General features: G+C 40.7%; 1 non-coding gene across 1 annotated transcript; it reads right to left on the reverse strand.

The window, feature by feature from the left end:
- Nucleotides 1–489: 489 nt before the first annotated feature.
- Nucleotides 490–562, reverse strand: TRNAR-UCU (transfer RNA arginine (anticodon UCU)). Its single transcript has one exon. It is a non-coding gene; the product is annotated as a tRNA-Arg (tRNA).
- Nucleotides 563–13,971: the final 13,409 nt, after the last annotated feature.

A 13,971-nucleotide genomic window follows, 5' to 3' on the forward strand; every position in this document is an offset into this window, starting at 1 on the left:
AACAAGGTATACATATCACACCAAGAGATATCATTACTTTTTCCTTGTATGACCTAGGTACTAAGGTTATTACAATGGTAAGAACACTTTTCGACTTGTGGATATTGTAATAGTAAATTAGCCTATAAGAAGACGTTTTCTTTAGTGAAAATTGATTTTATGAGTCAAGTCTGAAACAGGCGTATTAAAAAGAAATTTGGTTCATTGATATTTCTGGGAGTAGGATATATACGATATTATCCGTAAACTGTTTTAAATTCAGAAGGAAGATTCTGAAGTAAGTTTGGCAAGACTGGATCAAGATTTTACAAAATATGAAACTCAAACCAGTTTTGAAAAAAATAACTAAAATAATGCAAAGCATCTTAGGTTGCTTTCTATGAGCTAGCCATTTTGTGATTTTTAAACTTTCATTTTTTGATTAGCTTTTTTACGGCTATTTCTCACAAATTTCCATTCGGTCTTGTAAATACAGGTAGGAAAAATTAGTACCCCTTACGGGATTCGAACCCGTGACCTTTGGATTAGAAGTCCAACGCGCTTTCCTCTGCGCCAAAGGGGCTACTGCTGTATGTTGAGTTTAATATGATTAATTAATCAGACACCTGCTGTTGAGGCTTTGCCATAATTGTTGAAAATGTGAGTTGAGTTGTTAGATTATACGATAAAAAGAACAACAAAACAAAAAAATTGAAAATAGCTCTGTAACAGTTTCCGCGGCTGCTTAATTGTCTTCATATAGATATCTAACTGGCTGTGGCGACTGACAAATGATTGCTGTTAACTCTCTGACAGCTGTGGTGTGAAATTACTGTTTGAAATTTACTACTGAGAACTGATAAGCAGAGTCCACACAGCGATTATTTGTTGATATGTCCCTCTAGATTGATTAGAATTTCTTTTTCTAGTTCAGAATTCCATTTTTGCACTAGATAATCCTGTTTACTCTGTCCCACCAATCCTGTAAAAATCCCTTGTTCTTCTCATTTTAGAATGTTGAAATGTAAATTAATGAAAACAGATTTATAATAAACATTGAAATGAAACACGATAATGAGTTACACTTGTAAAATATTTCTATAGTAGTACCACCACCCCCTCCTCCTCCACATCCACCCCACTCCTACTCAGTATTTGTCTTGTGGACCAACGTCACGAGGTTGATTTAACCTCAGAAAGTAAAAATGTTATTCAATTAAGGTTGGTTACAAATATGTCTTTAGACGATCTGACACAACACCGCGCCCTCTTAAAGCAATACCTCTTCTCCATAAGACCTATCTGTGTCGGTGCGACGTAAAAAAACAAAAAACAAAAAGAAACAACCAGTGCCACAACTCAAGGCCCTGTCATCGCTGTCTAGTGTCCGTCTCTTACAGTTGTTAGCGCCTATAGGGTTTAATTTTAAGTTATGAAGAAACAATTTCTCTAGTGTGAAAAACACCTTGATTGTTACGAACAGGTAGATTGCTGTTCTTATAATATCTTCTTAATCTGTTTACCCTCCACGGTTCATTTTTCCACATCTACCGCCTCAAGGACAGTGTCCTGGAGCTTCAGACTCTGGGTCGGGGATACAACTGGGGAGGATGATCAGTACCTCGCCCAGGCGGCCTCACCTGCTATGCTGGACAGGGACCTGGTGAGGAGCATGGGAAGTTTGGAAGGGATAGACAAGCAAGAGGGAAGGAAGCGTCCGTGGCCTTAAGTTAGGTACCATCCCGGCATTTGCCTGGAGGAGAAGTGGGAAACCACGGAAAACCACTTCCAGGATGGCTGAGGAAGGATTCGAACCCCCCTCTACTCAGTTGACCTCCTGAGGCTGAGTGGACCCCGTTCAAGCCCTCGTAGCACTTTTCAAATTTCGTGGCTGAGCCGGGAATCGAACCCGGGCCTCTGGGGCTGGCAGCTAATCACACTAATCACTATACAACAGAGGCGGACTCTTATAATATACAGTTATAATTTTGTAATATAAACCTCAAAACTGGGTTTAAAATGTTTTCTCTTAGTTTCTATCATTGGTTAATTCCGACGGTTCGGGGACTGGGAGTGTCTGTCGCCGTCTCCAGCATTAAAATTCATCATAGGTACACCCCATCCTCATAGAGGCGCAGGTCGCTTATAAGGAGTCAACCCGAAAACCCAGGTCTCTGCAGAGGCGAAAAACCTAAGCTTTAACAACAGGGAAGGAAACAGTTAAAAAGAAAATGGGACGCAGAAGAAGAAAAGCTAAAAACCAGCCGCAGAAGAAGTAGAGATTTTGTAAATATTGCTGAACAAGAAACACTATCAAATCTATGGGTTGTTATGACAGAGAAAGTAATTATAGTAGTACACAACTCTCTCCCTTTGCATACGGACTGCAAATCTCTATCCAGTAATTGGGAGATAGTGGGTTCGAACCCCACTGTCGGCAGCCCCTGAAAAAAGTTTTCCTTGGTTTCCCATTTTCTCATCAGGAAAATGCTGGGGCTGTACCTTAATTAAGGCCACGGCCGCTTCCTTCCTATTCCTAGGCCTTTCCTATCCCATCGTCGCCATAAGACATATCTGTGTCGGTGCGACGTAAAGCAAATACCAGTAGCAAATCTCTGTCAATGAACTACGCATCTCCATAGTCCTTCATTCGCTGGTTCAACTGCTGTGTCTCGTTATTGACTTCCTTTACTCAGGGATGACCTATTAAATACTGAGTCTCGCCTTAGTAATATGAGTCCCTCTTTGTTTCTCTTACCCTTTACGATTGAGTCCGTTAGTAACCAAGGTAACCTACCCTACTCCATTCGTCTTATGAGTTCCAAATATTAAAGCAGCATCATATGCATAGTTTCATTCTTTATATGAATATGTATTGTTACCATCTGTTTCAACCAGAAATCATTCCACTTACTTTATAGTGTAATGGAATAATTTTGTAGGTACAGGGGTTCGTAACGCGTAAATTTTTGTAACAATAACTTTCCGGTACGGTGTAAATAAAAATATACCAAACAGCACTAAATTCTAGTTGCTGGTTTTCATAATTTATACCACTACATATTATGAGTTTATACTGTATGTGTAGACAATATCTACAGTTTGCGATCAGTCCTCACACGTTATTTAGCACATCACTGTAGTGGAATTGGGGCTACCTGTATGTTATGTTTGTGTAGATTTCTTCCCATCCACCTACTGTTTTTAAAATGATACACATTTCTATGATGTTTCCTCGCTTTCCTTCACTAGTAGATTACGAAACTTTGCAATAAGTTGCGTAGTTCTGTACCTTCGCGCTCTCTATCAGCTACGTATGTAAATACGTGGTCTATGCGAGGCAGGCGGGAAACAATAGTACATTGTCTTGTACACTTGAGGGTGTTGTGTTCGTTAAGGCCAACCAAGAAAACCGACTATGACAATTTACTAATAGAGTGAGTGACAAGCTCTCTTGGGCTCACTGGTTTTGAGACGCCCCAGTTCATCACAAAACCGTCCGCTTCCGTAGTGTAACGGTTAGCGCTGTTAGATGCCGTCCTCAGAGGCTCGGGCTCGAATCTCGATACTGGCAAAGACTTAAGAGTGTTAAGAGGGCTGGTGAATGGTTAAAAATTGGTACATGGAGCTCACTCCCATTGGGGTGTGCCTGAAAAGAGCTGCACCACCTCGGGACGAGGACACGAGTTTACTTTACCACAAAACCAATAAAAGAATCTCTGTTAAAAACTGATCAGGAGAACTTAGTGCAATGTTTCACATTCACAGGACCACAGCCCGCTACCAGGCCCTGGCATAAGTTTTACCAGGCCGCGAAATATTCTCTTGGAATTCACCATTTTATTTTCCTGAACTTTTTCACAAATACTTCATTTTTAGTGGAAATTTTCTTAGGAGTCCGCCTCTGCGGTGTAGTGGTTAGTGTGATTAGCTGCCACCTCTGGAGGGCCGGGTTCGATTCCCGGCTCTGCCACGAAATTTGAAAAGTGGTCACAGGGCTGGAACGGGTCCACTCAGCCTCGGAGGTCAACTGAGTAGAGGGGATTTTAATTCCCTCCTCAGCCATCCTGGAAGCGGTTTTCCGTGGTTTCCCACTTTTCCTTCAGGCAAATGCCGGGATGGTACCTACCTTGAGGCCACGGCCGCTTCCTTCCCTCTTCTTTGTCTATCCCTTTCAATCTTCTCATCCCCACCCGCGCAAATTCCCTGTTCAGCATAGCAGGTGAGGCCGCCTGGTCCTCCTTCTCAGTTGTACCCACAACCCAAAGTCTCACGCTCCAGGATACTGCCCTTGAGGCGGTAGACGTGGGATCCCTCGCTGAGTCCGAAGGAAGAAAACCGCAGGAGAGTAAACAGATTAAGAAAGAAAGAAAACAAGAAAGAATATTCTTAGGAGAATAATTTTCGTGATTGTGTGGAAACTCTAAACTAGACAATATCTGTGAAGCAATTGTCTGCGGCTGACACTTATTTTTGAATAATTGGGGAATTTTCCAACGTGAGAGTCTTTCAGCATTCGGGAAAGGGAATAATATCTATCATAAGCAAAGTTCGCTTGTTTCAATACAGTAAGTTACAGGTTTCTTCTTTTATTTTTTCGTTTGTTTATCTCATCCGTTTACCCTCCAGCGCTGGTTTTTGTCCCCGGACTCCCACCTCACCACCTGAAGCCTCAAGGGAAGTATGCTGTAGCATGAGATATTTGGCCGCGGATACATTTGAGAAGAGGACCAGTACCTCACCCAGGCAACCTTACCTGCTTGTGGGGCCTTGTGTAGGCAAGGAAGAGGGAAGGAAGCGGCCGTGGCCTTAAGTTATGAATCATCTACACATTTGCCTTGAGAAGAAGTGGGAAGCCACGGAAAACCACTCCGAAGATGACTGAGGCAGTAATCGAATCCCCTCTACTGAGTGGACCCCGTTCCAGTCCTCGTACTTCGTTCCAAATTTCATGGCAGAGCTGGGAATAGAATCCTGACTTCCAGGAGTGGCAGATAATCACACTAAACACAACACCACAGAGGCGGACGAGTTACAAGTTTATCGAAAAAAAAAAAAACAGGAACTGGCTAAATGTTTACCATATTTTGTCAGAAAAGGACCAACGTAGGACATTAAAAAGGGGGAGTATGGACTAAAAAGGAAAAAAAAAGGGAATTCAGATCTATGTAATTTGGTCGGTGGAATACAGGTTTGAACACCGTCATTAATTATTTCATGTTTCGTCATCATCATCATCATCATCATCATCATCTGTGTACCCTCCAGGTTCGGTTTTTCCCTCGGACTCAGCGAGGGATCCCACCTCTACCGCCTCAAGGGCAGTGTCCTGGAGCTTCAGACTCGTGGTCGGGGGATACAACTGGGGAGAATGACCAGTAGCTCGCCCAGGCGGCCTCACCTGCCATGATGAACAGGGGCCTTGTGGAGGGATGGGAAGATTGGAAGGGATAGGCAAGGAAGAGGGAAGGAAGGGGGGTGGCCTCTGTATTCAAGGAGTAATATATTAGTTCAATTGATGTAAGGTCCATATTTTTATTAAGTATATTGGTAAAATATGGATCTCTTATTGATGAAATCATTAGAATTAATGTTATAAATAATAAAGTAATGACAAGGGTTTTTATAGAAGTATAAAAGAGTTCATTGGAAGCTAAACTAGTGATGTAGATGAAAAGAACTAATATACCTCCTAGGAAGATTAAGAATAGGACGTAGCAACAATGAATGGTAGAACAAAATGGAAGGTGAAGAATCGAGTGAGGGTAGCATTATCAACTGCGAATCCTCCTCAAACTCATTGCACCAAATCAATACCTAAATAAGGAACAGCTGATAGAAGATTTGTAATTACAGTTGCTCCTCAAAAAGATATTTGACCTCAAGAGGGAAGGAAGCGGCCGTGGCCTTAAGTTAGGTACCATCCCGGCATTGGCCTGGAGGAGAAGTGGGAAACCACAGAAAACCACTTCCAGGATGGCTGAGGTGGGAATCGAACCCACCTCTACTCAGTTGACCTCCCGAGGCTGAGTGGACCCCGTTCCAGCCCTCGTACCACTTTTCAAATTTCGTGGCAGAGCCGGGAATCGAACCCGGACCTCTGGGGGTGGCAGCTAATCACGCTAACCACTACACCACAGAGGCGGACTCATGCTTCGTATTGAAATTAAAAAATACGGATTACCTTTGTAACCCCGGTCTCTAATCGTTGCCTACTTGTGCTTAATTAGAAACACTATTTTATGGTTTAATGCACATAACATGTTAGTTGAGTCCATTGTTAAATTAAGCACAGCATAAATGACCTCGTCTTTAATTCCGATAATTGAATGTAATTGACAGATAACGTAACGCTACAAAATGTGTAATGGAAGTGTAATCATAACAAACATACAGGCAGTGATGTAAGGTATGTATGGATGGTCAGACAATGTTACCTAGCAACCGTACAGGCTATGTCTTATAACAGATTGCAGTCGCGGCCGGCCCTTAAGAAATCCCGGACGGCGTCCTCCCTAGAGAACGAAAGAGTTCTTTTATTTTCTGTAGATCGAGCTCGATAGCTGCAGTCGCTTAAGTGCGGCCAGTATCCAGTATTCGGGAGATAGTGGGTTCGAACCCCACTGTCGGCAGCCCTGAAAATGGTTTTCCGTGGTTTCCCATTTTCACACCAGGCAAATGCTGGGGCTGTACCTTAATTAAGGCCACGGCCGCTTCCTTCCCACTCCTAGCCCTTCCCTGTCCCATCGTCGCCATAAGACCTATCTGTGTCGGTGCGACGTAAAGCAACTAGCAAAATAAATAAATAAATAAATAAATAAATAAATAAATAAATAAATAAATAAATAAATAAATAAAAATAAAATTCTGTAGACATTTTAAGTCAAATATTGGACTCGAATAATGCTAAGAAAATTGCATTTCATTGTAAAACTGGAAATTCTCATTAATAAGGAAGGCGATATCAAATTTAGGTGACTGACTTTCAGTTTTCAAGTTGAAGATAAGGCACGGACTCTCGAGCTTCCGTCCCAGGATATAGTGTGGTTGAGGGGGTTGAGATGTAAGGGGAAAGCGCGCTGGTGGACGGTTTCGTGGGGGGAGGAAGGGTGCTTGAAGATGCTTTCACTTGGGCAGAATCCGTAGCAGAGTAGCGGTAAAGATGTCCTCACAAACCCCTATACAAGCATGCGGCAGCCAAATCTCCACGGTCGCATGCAATTCAATTAGATAATAACTTATGACCTTGTTTGCCCTATTATTTATATTTTAAGAAGAACAGTAATAAATAATGATATTGAAATATTACATTTGAGACCAGGAATAATGATTCAAATTGGACCTCTGCCTTGCATCGCACGTTTTGTAAGGGTTGGCAGCAGTGAATTAGTTTGTTTTCGCGCGGAAGACTCGAATGACTGAGATGGTACTGGTCAGTAGGAAAGAAAGAGTTGTGGGGGAAAAAGTACTGTGCCACTACCAACCGCCCCCCCCCCCTCCCCCGACCAGAGAGTCCACCGGCCGTCAGTGGCAGGTTGCCATCTGAAATTGGCACCTGTTGATGGATGGTCATGACCTGGTAATAAATTTATGAATAAGGCCCGGATGTTGATGACTTAAATAATATTAAAATGCGCTTAAAATGACTATTAAATGACGTAAAAGTTAAGTAAATGCACTACACATGTAAAAAATAATAGGTTAGGCACAAAGTTACTAAAGTACATAATATAAGCCTTTAATATGGAGGCTGCTCGAAGACAAAGAATACACACTACAATGAATATTGGTTGAAAAAGAAATAGTTTGAAAAGAACTCGAAATAACAAAAAAAAATATTTGTGAAATTCAAGTCTACAAAACATTTAAAAAGTTATAAGAAACTACTTGAGATATTAACTTCTACAACATTTGAAATATAAATATGAGACAGAAACAAAGACTCGAAAGGACAAGAATAAGACTACTAAATATTATACCGAAATATTTTATTTCAATATTTATATAACTAGTAGTTAAGGCTTGCAGACATGATTTCGTAAAATAATAACGTAATATGACATAAGGAACAAAATATTATAAAGAGACAAAATATGACCGAAAATCTACAAATTCAGAATGCAAAATTCAAATAATGCAATATATATACTAATATTATAAAGAGGAAAAATTTGTATATTTGTTTGTAACGGATGGACTTAAAAACTATGAACCGATTTAAAAAATTACTTCACCTACAGAAAGCTACATTGCCAATGAGTAACATGGGCTGTATTTTATTTTCAAAACAATTGGAGGTGGGGGGGCACGGGGGGAGGGGGTATAAAAATAATGGCTAATACAGGCAAAATATCAAATTTGTCGTAGATGGACGAGACAAATCTCAATTTAATACCCTTTACGCAAAGAACAAAACTCGGTAAGCCCTACGGGCCCGAAAACCATGTTTTAAGGCCCTAAAACCAACCGTTACGGAGATATAGACACCACACTACACCTGCTCTAGGAATCGGATACAGTTAGTGAACTGCCGTAACCATGGCAACGTCAGCTTCAGGATTCTAAAGAAGAGAAATTATCTACAATATATCACAAAAACCTAACATGTTACAGACATGAAAACTGGTGTTTGGAATCCCCTTTAAAAATAAAGGAACGCTAATGTTCGTTTTCAGAAAATCCACTTGGGGGGGGGGGGGGGAGTAGTGAGGAAGGAGTTGAATTATTTATATGAGGATACATATATTTCAGAAAATGGAGATGTTACAGACGTTAAAATTGGTACTTGGAATCTCCTTTAAAAGTGAACACACTTTCTTTTTGAAAATCCACTTAAGGGGGTTAAAAGAATAAAAAGGCGGGTGAATTTTTTAAAATGAGTATCTTCTTCTACCGCTTTACGCACACCTGCGGGGTTGCGGGTGCGAAGTGTGTCGCACATGTGGATTTGACCCTGTTTACGGCTGGATGCCCTTTCTGACGGCAACCGTATATGTAGGGATGTAATTACTATTGCGTGTTCCTGTTGTGGTTGGTAATGTGGTGTGCTGAGTGAATATGAAGAGGAGAATCTTGGGACAAACACAAACAACCTGTCCCCGAGCCTAAAGAATTAATCACACTCGATTAAAAACCCTGACCTAGCCCGGAATCGAAGCCGGAACCATGTGAATCGAAGACCTCAGCGCTGGCCACTCAGCCAAGGAGTGGAGCAGTTTTTATAATGTGCATATCTACATTATATCTCATAAACGTAACATGTTACAGACGTGAAAATTGGTATTTTTGGTCTCCTTTAAAAACAAAGAAACACGTACTTTTTGTTTTCAGAAAATCAATTTAAGCTGGAGATCGAAAATAAGTGAAGAAGGAGTTGAATTCTCTGTATGAGGATACTTATATCTCAAAAACTAAGATGTTACAGACGTGAAATTTGGTATTTGGAATCTACTTAAGAAATAAAGAAAACTTTTTTTCGACATAAAAGAGGACTGTTTCTCATACATAGATTTCCATGTCCTGTGTTCCAAATTTTAGATCCGTGAGTAGCCTAGTCATCTTAGCCCCAATAACCAATGCCACAAACGTGGTTTACAAAGAGGTTCAGGCGTAAATGAAATGCAATTTTTCGGTGAGTGTTTGCACTTTAGGGATTTACAGATTATGTCTTAGTGCAGTACCGAGGAACAAGTAATTTTTATCAAATTACGAAATTCTCGCGAGCGAAGCCGTGGGTAACAGCTAATATAAAGGATATTTTTGTAATCGAAGTGCCATGAAAAGAGTGTATGTATGTATTGGAGCATTGAACTTGACCACTCAACTAAAAGATGACACGCCATCAATATCCGGGCCCTATTTATGATCATTTGATTTTCGCAGAGGGAAAAGTAGTTTTTGAGATGACCTCCAGCCATAAGACATACCGGTATTTATCTCAAACTAGCTGATGTACCCGTGCTTCACTAAGGAATTCTATATTATATACAGAATTCTAGGTTAGGTAGTGTACACGTTGTGAGTAAGATTGTAATAAATTGCATAGCTCTTAACGTTACCCTAGAAACGCGACGGGGAAGTCACCAAACGTCTGTTTTATGTGAAGACTGGGTTAGGGAATTTTCATTGTAATGGCAGACTCTAACTTTTCACCTGCCTTCTTACATCCTCAGAAAGACTGCCTTAGTGCTTTTTCCAACTGAAATCAACATAGGTCATTAGAATGACGTCAGTAGGAATGTCGCGATTAAAAGCAATGCTATCATATGGAATACTCGATCAAATGAAAAACCACACATTTTCTCACTTGTAACGAACAGTAGTACGTTGTCGATCTAAGAGTAAAAAGTTCCAGAGATGGAATGATCAGGCCGCAGACAGCTGTGAGCCATGAACATTCTTTTATTTTTTGGGAGGGGGGAGACGGGGGGCGAAGAGTAGAGAGTCCCAGGGCAAAATCTATGTTTTTTTACTCTCTGTTTCCTAGGAGTAGCCTATGAGTTGGAAAATCTCAATTCACTACATTGGCGGGGGAAAATATATCTGACTTGGAGGTAAATATTTCCTCCAAGCCAGGGGAGAAGACCCCTCTTGGCTGCTAATTTGGTATAAAATGAATGTAAATTCAATAAAAGTGAAGAGGAAGAAGCTTTTCTTAAGAAACGGCTCATTTCAGGGTTGAATGCTATAGTTTGGAATAGGCCGCAATTGTAATTCTAGATCAGGTCATAAGTGAGGCTCTGCCATTATTCCGTTAATTGTGCACACTGATCAATCCAATCAGCATTACTATGATGAACCAGCGTGTTACGTACCAGCAGTATTAGAAAATGTATGAACCAGAAGAATGGTATGCTAGAGAAGAGAGTTATCTAACTCCCCTGCTATTTCCCACCAATATTCAGGAAGACTGTTGTACTCGGTACGCAGCAGTAATCCCATCTATCGGAGATGAGTGGCAGCATAAGAGACAAAGAACATCACAACAAACAATGTTCAACGTAATGCTATTGTTGATCAATTTTATGAGTTTTTGCGATATTGTAGGTCTTCACATTTAGTTTTCTTCCGACTCTGAAATACCATTCTTAACATAGTCGGTACGGTAAAACTGTATAAAACATAAATAATCGGAAATTGTATTCGCTATAAATTCTGTTATGTAGTACTTTTCGATAAGACCAATAACATAGGTATTACAGAATTAAATTTTAGGCACTTTCCCCTAAACTACCATTTCATCCAGGGTGAATAAAATTGTTTATTTTAGACTGTAGTTTATTATTCCCTAACTGTATATACCGATTTTTATTAAATTCTGTTCACCCATTTTCTCGTGGCTCGGCGTTGATATGGACTTAGCAACAAAAATACAAATTCATGAATATGTCTGTTATCATGGCTGGTACGGTAAAAATGTATCAGACATAAATGATCGGAAATTTAATTCTATATAACTTTAGTTATGCAGTATTTAGCGACAGGACCACTAATAATGTAGATATTTGAGAATTTAATTTTAGGCCTTCCCTTAAACTACCATTTCGCTCAGTGTGGAGAATATTATTTATAACCTAGATCAGGGCCTCTCAGGGTGCATGCGCCTGGTGCATGCACTGTGCACGGTGCAAAAGACGACTTCGCTTGGTTCACCAGAGTGCAGACCCCCACTCCTCGATTTGGAGCAATAGCGCTGTCTCTCTCTTTCCCCACGCCTGTTTCGCCAGCTCCTCCTGTCTCCCTCTTCCTCACTTGCTCCATCGCGCTCCAAATCCGAGCCGAGTTGAGCCGAGTAGCCCATAGACGAAGTGTTGATCCGAGCCGAGCCGGACGGGACTGATGCACAGTGCACGGGGCTCTTGCACTTCGATTTGCACGAGTGAGATTTTGGGCGTTTCAGGGGCCCTGGCCTAGATTGTAGTGGCTCATTCCCCGACTTTAAGTTAAATATAGATTTTCATTAAATTCTCTTGAGGCGTTTTCTCGTGATGCGTGTACAGACAGACAGACAGACAGACAGACAGACAGACAGACAGACAGACAGACAGACAGACAGACAGACAGACAGACAGACAGACAGACAGACAGACAGACAGACAGACAGACAGACAGACAGACAGACAGACAGACAGACAGACAGACAGACAGACAGACAGACAGACAGACAGACAGACAGACATTACGGAAAAGTAAAAAGTGCATTTCCTTGTTACTGTGGACACGACCGATACAGAAATATCTTCTTTTAACATTCTGAGCAATGTATACAGACGAAACTCTTATTATATATATGTTATTTTACAAAAATTAATTCACTTGAAAAAGTATTCAATGTTCTTTTGTTTAAATTAAGCCTTCTTGTTTTTGTGGGCCAGGCTGAGTGGCTCAGACGGTTGGGGCGCTGGCGTTCTGACCCCAACTTGGTAGGTTCGATCCTGGCTCAGTCTGGTGGTATTTGAAGGTGCTCAAATACGCCACCTCGTGTCGGCAGATTTACTGGCACGTAAAAGAACTCCTGCGGGACAAAATTCCGGCACCTTGGCGTCTCCGAAAACCAAAAAAGAGTAGTTAGAGGGACATGAAGCAAATTACATCAATTACTGTTTTTGTGGATGCATCCCTCCATTTCTATGTCCACAACACGGCCATAGTGATTGCCGTTGGATGCTGTTCTATGTATCAATCAATCAATCAATCAATCAATCAATCAATCAATCAATCAATCAATCAATCAATCAATCAATCAATCAATCAATCAATCAATCAATCAATCAATCAATCAATCAATCAATCAATCAATCAATCAATCAATCAATCAATCAATCAATCAATCAATCAATCAATCAATCAATCAATCAATCAATCAATCAATACCGATCTGCATTTAGGGCAGTCGCCCAGGTGGCAGATTCCCTATCTGTTGTTTTCCTAGCTTTTTCTTAAATGATTGCAAAGAAATTGGAAATTTATTGAACATCTCCCTTGGTAAGTTATTCTAATCCCTAACTCCCCTTCCTACAAACGAATATTAGCCCCAATTTGGCCTCTTGTATTCCAACTTTATTTTCATATTGTGATCTTTCCTACTTTTAAAGACACCACTTAAACTTATTCGTCTACTGATGTCCTCCCACGCCTACCTCCACTGACAGCTCGGAGCATACCACTTAGTCGAGCAGCTCGTCTCATTTCTCCCAAGTCTTCCCAGCCCAAACTTTGCAACATTTTGTAACGCTACTCTTCTGTCGGAAATCGCCCAGAACAAATCGAGCTGCTTTCCTTTGGATATTTTCCAGTTCCTGAATCAAGTAATCCCGGTGAGGATCCCGTACACTAGAACCATACTCTAGTTGGGGTCTCACCAGAAACATATATGCTCTCTCATTTACATCCTTACTACAACCTCTAAATACCCTCATAACCATGTGCAGAGATCTGTACCCTTTATTTACAATCATATTTATGTGATTACCCCAATGAAGATCTTTCCTTATATCAATACCTAGGTACTTACAATGATCTCCAAAGGGAACTTTCATCCCATCAACGCGGTAATTAAAACTGAGAGGACTTTTCCTATTTGTGAAATTCACAATCTGACTTTTAACCCCGTTTATCATCATACCATTGCCTACTGTCCATCTCACAACATTATCTAGGTCATTTTGCAGTTGCTCACATACTTGTAACTTATTTATTACTCTGTACAGAATAACATCATCTGCGAAAAGCCTTATCTCTGATTCCACTTCTTTACACATATCATTGATATATATAAGAAAACATAAATGTCCAATAATACTGCCTTGAGGAATTCCCCTCCTTAATTTTTACAGGGACAGATAAAGCTTCACCTACTCTAATTCTCTGAGATACAGTCCCATTGACCTCCTGAATCCAGGATATCTGCTATATCTTACTGGAATCCTACAAGTTGGGCTTCAGTGGAATAACCTGTCCTAAACCCAAACTGCCTTCTATCAAACCAGTTAT

The sequence above is a fragment of the Anabrus simplex genome, chromosome 4, assembly GCF_040414725.1.
Source record: "Anabrus simplex isolate iqAnaSimp1 chromosome 4, ASM4041472v1, whole genome shotgun sequence".
NCBI lineage: Eukaryota > Metazoa > Arthropoda > Insecta > Orthoptera > Tettigoniidae > Anabrus > Anabrus simplex.